Source organism: Olea europaea, unplaced genomic scaffold (genome assembly GCF_002742605.1).
Source record: "Olea europaea var. sylvestris unplaced genomic scaffold, O_europaea_v1 scaffold948, whole genome shotgun sequence".
NCBI lineage: Eukaryota > Viridiplantae > Streptophyta > Magnoliopsida > Lamiales > Oleaceae > Olea > Olea europaea.
Window position 1 is genome coordinate 75,258 of NW_019267976.1, and position 7,131 is coordinate 82,388.

Consider the following 7,131-nt stretch of genomic DNA (forward strand, 5'->3'; position numbering starts at 1 on the left):
TATTTTTTTTCGATTTTAAAACCCACCGCAAGTGTACGGTTCGTTAACAAGTGGTAAAATAGACTATGAGTCCAAGTATCGTTCCCACGAGGATTGAATTAGCTCTAATTAGACTAATGTGACCTTAACCGAATCTAATTGAATGAAAATTTGGTTTAAATGTGAAAAGCCCTAATTTTGGAAGAAATCCCCAATTTGAAACCCTAATTGCAAAGAAAACCCTAATTTCACAATTTCAACGAATCGTTGGAACAAAATGCCAATTCAATGTTCCTAAATTATCCAATACCCTCTCTCGATATATATTGAATCTCCTCTTACACACCACCAGCCTATATTTCTATGGATGATGCAATGTACAAGAATGCATGACTTTTTATGAACATCTTCATGAATTGCATAAAGCATAGAGGTAAGTTTCCATCCCCTATCGGACCCTATGTCAATTTATATTCTATCGAATTTATTCCCCTTCTTTCGAATGCAAAGAACAAATCATCGACAATCACATAACAATTGGCCAAATAATTATGGAAGCATTCAAATCATATAAATCAAACATTTGTCCAATCGAAACTATTGTTGAATTAATGAAATAATGGAAATTTAAATCATCAAAAGGTTCATCAAATTCCTAATGAACAAAAACCCTAGCCTATAATCATCATTACAAAATCAAGAAATTGAAAAACGAAATTAAAAGATAATAAGAATACACCCGTATGGAATTTCTTCAATCGTGTGTATAATCTTCAATCCCGTCTCGAACCCGTGCGAAATTGAATCCAAAATCAAGTTTCTTGCCTCCAATTTTGGTCTCTCCCTTCTCCCTGGTCGTTCTCTTCCTTAATATAATGAATTTGGGTATTTTTATAGCGTCCAAATTAAGTAGGAAAGGAGTTTCAACCAAAACGAAAAATTACGCCCGAAGTTGCAAAACATAACTATGCGATCGCATAGAAGGGATCTATGCGGTCGCGTAGATCATTTTTTTTTCATTGAATTCCCTGAAACCTTCTATGCGACCGCATAGAAGGTTACACTATGCGGTCGCATAGAAGTAGCCATCTATGTGGTTTGTGCAATTTGGTCCCTGAACTTCTTTGTTGCTTCTCTTGACTTCTTTCTTCGATTTCTTCATCTTTTCAACAATTCTTATCTTCCAATTGATGATCGACACTTTCAAATATTATGCCACTCATTCGGCACATCTTTTGAGTATTTGCACTTTAGTCCTCCAGCTTTCAATTATCTTCATTTTAGTCCATCTTCCATTCTTTCTTCCTCCACTTGTTTTGCTTTGTCATTGAGCTCATACTCGGCATGTTTTTACTCTCGTTCTGTATTTAGCTCAACTTCTCAATAATTGCAATGTTGGTCCTCGAACTATCAAATTGTTGCGTTTTGGTCCTTCTTCGGCTCTTTTCTCCTGAACTCCACAATTTCCATTGAATTACCTACAATGCATGAATTTAACTGGATTAAGTCACAATTCAACCATTTTATCCATGTTTAAGTCATGTTTGTGAACCAAATAAGTGTGTAAAAACACACTTATCAAATCCCCCAAACTTAAACTATTGTTTGTCCTCAAACAATGTAGTGACTCAAAGTTAAACAAACATGGCTTAGTAGCTTGCCGTGTCTCAGGATTGGAACTTAGCAATACAATAGAACAATATCAATATTGCAAGAATAAAATTAACCTTTACTCATCAAATGCAATACTCAACGTGTGTGTGTGAACTCATGCCAACATATCAAGCTTATGAATGGTTTGTTCCTGACCCATAATGGTCAAATTTATCCTAAGATCACTCGAGAGATACACAAATCCCCCAAACTTATTCTTTTCACTCAATTATCTTGGGGTGTGTTCTAAGGTTAGGAGTTTAACAACTATAATACTTACCCTCTCTTAGTTTGGATAGATCTTACCCTTACAAGTACACATATCAACAAGTAGAGACTCTCTTTAATTTGATTGTTTCAACCTTTAGGCTCAAACTAAGCTACTTATCTCGCATCAAGGTTAAAGTTATATCAACCAAATGTCCAACAAGGATTTTTTTTTCTCTCCATCTTCTCATTTGCTTTCTATATAACCCATGTAACGAGTTTTAGACGATGACTCCCAAACCAGTTGGTCTTAGGGCACCAGGTTTTAAACCCTTGCAGCCTTATTCACCCGAGTTATAAAGGCTCGATAAGATGAATTTTTGTCAACTTCTCCTTTTTCTTGCTTTCTATATGACCCCTGTAACGAGCTTTAGGCCGATAATTCCCAAACCAGTTGGCTTTAGGATATCAGGTATTAAGCCCTAACAGACTTACTTGCTCGAGTCATAAAGGCTTTAGAGAGAAGTGATAATTTTCCAATTTTTATTTTCTGCCCTTTCTTTGTTTTTCTAGACATTTGATCTCAAAAACTGTCCTCAACTTAAAGTTTTTACCTATTTCTCACCTTCCGGTTTAGACAATCCACACAGTATAGTTTCATGCACTGAGTCCCCACTTACTTCTATGTTTCCCTATAGTGGCTCAACCATCTCCAAACTATCTTATGGTGATTTAACGGGTTAATGATATAGAGGGTTAACCTAGGTTTCTCATATTTTACTCCAACAATCCCATTCAATAACTTAACATGAAAACATGAGTGCGTGCAAAAGGATGTCAAGCATTGCATCAACAAGTATTAGCTAATGAAATCCTGTACTATATCCAAGTTCTAATTTACACCTGTCCAATAATCACATCATAGCCGGCAAGGCTACCAAACTCACACAAGCATGCAAAAGTAAAATCAACACTCATTCATCACGCATGCATCATGCAAGAATGTAGTCAATTTAATGATTGATTGTGAAAATGCATATTAACTACATGCCGATTATTTGTTTGAAAATTATGCTACCATCCCCCAAACTTATACAGTACATTGTCCTCAATGGTGTGTAGCTGGGACCCGCAGCATGATCTTTGTCTCATCAACTCTGTCTGCTGTGCTTGCTCTGCCTGAATGGATTGAAGCCTATTCTCCATACTTCCCAATCGATCCCAGGTTTCGTTCACTCGCCACTGTATGTCATCCATTCTCCCAGCATACATGTTGAACCTACCATTCATGGTCTCCACTTCCCGTCGTGCCGCTATGGCTTCATTCAAAGCTCCCCTTGTGTAGTCCCGGGAAGAGTAGAGGTCTCTCAGTACTTTGTCAATAGTGGTAGTCATGGTCTCGAAACTCTGCTGGAGATGTTGTATGTCTCGGCTAGTTCCAGTGGTGGTGGCGAATATCTGCCTCAAAACCTGATTGTCCATATCAACCTGGGGTGGTGGTGGAGGAATTTGAGGCATGTCAAGGTCCGCATCTGCTTGACCTTCCTCATTCAATTGCTGTCGTCGTCGTGCGTTTTCTAATTTCTGTTGGTGCTTCAGTCTTGCTCGGTCTTGGGCCTCTAGTGTGGATTGCTTAATAAAGGGGCTTGGCTTTTCTGGTGCTTCCCCAGGTTGGATTTGTATCCCCGCTGCTCTACATATTCCACTTATCAGACTGGGAAAAATTAGTGAGTAGTGCCTATCACCCCAAGTGCCTGTACCATGAATTTGGTTGTAGATGTACGTGGCTAGATCAATCTTGTTCCCTCTAACCAAATGGTATATGAATCCGGCCCTTGGATTTGTAAATGTTGTTCTGTGGGATATAGGCTCGATGTTATGGCACATGAATAACCATAAAATTGCTATGGATGGGGTGAGATCTATCTGATGCCAGTCTGCTGTAGATAGAGGCCAAGCATTTTCACGTCCCAACAATACCTCTGCAACCTCATTCCAGTTGAAGTCCTCTGGGATAGGGACCACATTGTTCCAAGATAAAGAATAGTAGTCATGGATTACCTCCGGTGAGAACATAATCCATTTGCCCCTAACCCATGTCTGATGTAAGTGCTCCGATCCGGAAGTGTCGATTTCTGTGTTGAAATTTGCATAAAACTCCTTTGCTAGATTCTCATATACCGGATGAGGTCTTTCTATTACCTTTTCCCAGCCACAATTGTGAATCAGATATGATATTTCAAAGTTGGGGAAATCTTCTAGCCTAACTGGCCTCTCGGGAATGATTGCCCAATTACGCACAACATTGGCATAACGGGCAGCTGTATCTGATGAAAGGAATCTTCGAACACCCCCTTCGGGTTCTCTTGTTCGGGCCGTTCCAGATGAGGACCCGACTTTCTCTTTTCCCTTTGAAGTTCTTTTAGGAGGCATCCTGCAAAAGGAAATACACAATATCACTCACTTGGTGTAGAAAAAATGGGCATGAATAAACTTTGAATTCATAATCCCCCAAACTTTCTTCAATATGCACATTTACGTGTGTTTATGCAATGTTTCATAACATGAATCATCAATATAACTCTAGCATTGCATAAGTATGGAAAACTCAAAATTTTGGCTTGAACATGCATTTCTAAAAATTTTTACCCATGACCAAGTGACCAAGTTCGGCCCCGGGCATCACTGAGAAATATCCAAATTTTCCCGAGCAAGTTTTGGACATGTGAAAGTACATAATGATATCTAGCATATATCCAAATTTCACCCTAATCGGAGGTCGTTTGCATTAGAAAACATAGGGACGAAGGTAGTGACGTGAGTGGATATGTTGAACCGTGAAATGCCTTTGTCAATTCAAATGTTAAGGTAATGTTTTCAATTGAAATATCACATGATTTTTCGACAAAAACGCTACACAATAACGATGTAAACTATTACATAAGTGAAAAGCCCAAAAAAATCAAAACATGCGTTAATGTGGCATTTCGTCGAACACTTGGTGTGCAATGTGAATTACTTCCTATTTCTTACATACACTACCATGAAAGTTTCCCAAATTCACAATAGTACACCAATCTACCACAATACATTCTAACTAAATCCACACATTGAAAGAGAATGTAAGAATGAAGCTCGAAATTAGGGATTAGAAGAACATACCTTATATTTTCAATTTTCTTGTTAAATGAAATGTTGAACTCAATTTATAGTCCAATCCAAATTGGGTGCTTGAATTGTGAATGTGTGAAGTGGGTGCAAGTGAGGAGTGATATGTGTGTGGTGTGCAAGTGTGAAGGTGGGTGAAGTGTGTGCGAGTGTCTCGAGTGTGAGGGAGAGGGGGAGAAAATTTGGGGAGGAATGGTGTGGTCACGGGTTAAAACCCGTGACCACAACACTATGCGGTCGCATAGTGCAAACGAATGCCCCCTTTTCTCTTTCGGTTAAGGTCTATGCGACCGCATAGACCTTTTGTCTATGCGGTCGCATAGACCAAACCGGGTTTCAAATAATTTTTTTTTTCTTAAGGAAATAGAATAATAAAAATAATAAAAAGAGCGCCATTTTTGTCAATTTTTTTTTTTAAATTGACTTAGAATTTAAACTCCCCCAAAATTGATTTTTCACTTAAAAAAAAAATTTCACTCGCCTCGCTATATTCCTGGAAAATTTGAAAATTTTGACTCGAAAAGAGGAATATGCTCATCGAAAACTTGGCACCAAAACCGATTTTTTTCATAACTATTGTCGCGCATTCTGAAAGCTTAACCAAAACGAACATCTTCGCACATCGGAATGCGTGACACACACTCGAACACCCAAACACTTCATTTAGAACCCATTCATGCAACATTAAATGTGTAGTGCCTAGGCTGTCATGCAAAATATGATCGATGACCTAAGAAACAAACTAAACTCAAACAAATTCCTAAAATAATGCAATGCAATAAAATGAATTTAAGGATACAGTGGGTTGCCTCCCACTCAGCGCTAGGTTATAGTCAATAGCTCGACTTTACCATATTGTGTCATTCTGGCGATCCAAGATGGACGGTAGATTTGTCCTTTGAGAAATCATCGTCCCAATAGTGCTTCAAACGCTGTCCATTAACTTTGAATGTCCCCTTGCTATTGTGAGTGATCTCAATTGCCCCATGTGGAAACACTTGTGTAATGGTATATGGACCAGACCATCTCGATCTCAATTTTCCTGGAAACAGTTTAAGCCTGGAGTTGTAGAGTAGCACTTTCTGCCCCACCTTAAAGTCACGCCTCTGGATATGCATGTCATGCCATTTCTTGGTGCGCTCTTTGTAGATCTTTGAGTTCTCATATGCTTCCATTCTGAGTTTATCAAGTTCATTTAGTTGTAACAGCCGTTTTTCACCTGCAGCTTTCAAAACCAAGTTCAACTTCTTCATTGCCCAGTAAGCATGATGTTCGATCTCGAGAGGTAGATGGCATGCTTTCCCAAAAACCAGTCGATATGGAGACATTCCTATAGGAGTCTTGAATGCAGTCCTGTAGGCCCACAAGGCATCATCCAGTTTCTTTAACCAATCCTTTCGTGATGAGTTAACTGTGACTTCCAGAATACGCTTCAATTGCCTATTGGATACTTCGACCTGTCCGCTGGTTTGGAGATGATATGCGGTGGCTATGCGGTGCTTGACGCCATATTTTGATAACAACTGCTCAAACTGACGATTGTAGAAATGTGTGCTCCCGTCACTGATTATGGCTCTCGGTGTCCAAAACCGGGTGAAAATATTCTTCTTCACAAACTCAATCACCATTTTCCCATCATTTGTAGGCAATGTAACCGTTTCAACCCACTTCGAGACATAGTCAACCGCCACTAAAATGTATTGATTTGAAAAAGATGGTGGGAATGACCCCATGAAATCGATCCCCCAGACGTCAAATAATTCCACCTCCAAGATACTACTCAAAGGCATCTCATTTCTTCTAGAGATGTTACCCGTGCGCTGACATCGGTCACACCTCTTTACAAATTCAAACGCGTCCTTAAAGAGTGTGGGCCAGTAAAAACCTGATTGGAGAATTTTCGCCGCTGTCTTAGAAGCGCCAAAATGCCCTGCATGTATATATGAGTGACAGTTCTCTAATATCAAAGGCACATCTTCCTCTGGTACACAACGCCAAACGATTTGATCAGCCCCCCGCCTGTAGAGAATGGGGTCTTCCGAAAAGTAGTACTTCAATTCCGCGAAGAATTTCTTCTTCTGGTGACTTGAGTAATCTGGCGGTATGATAGACCTGGCTAAATAG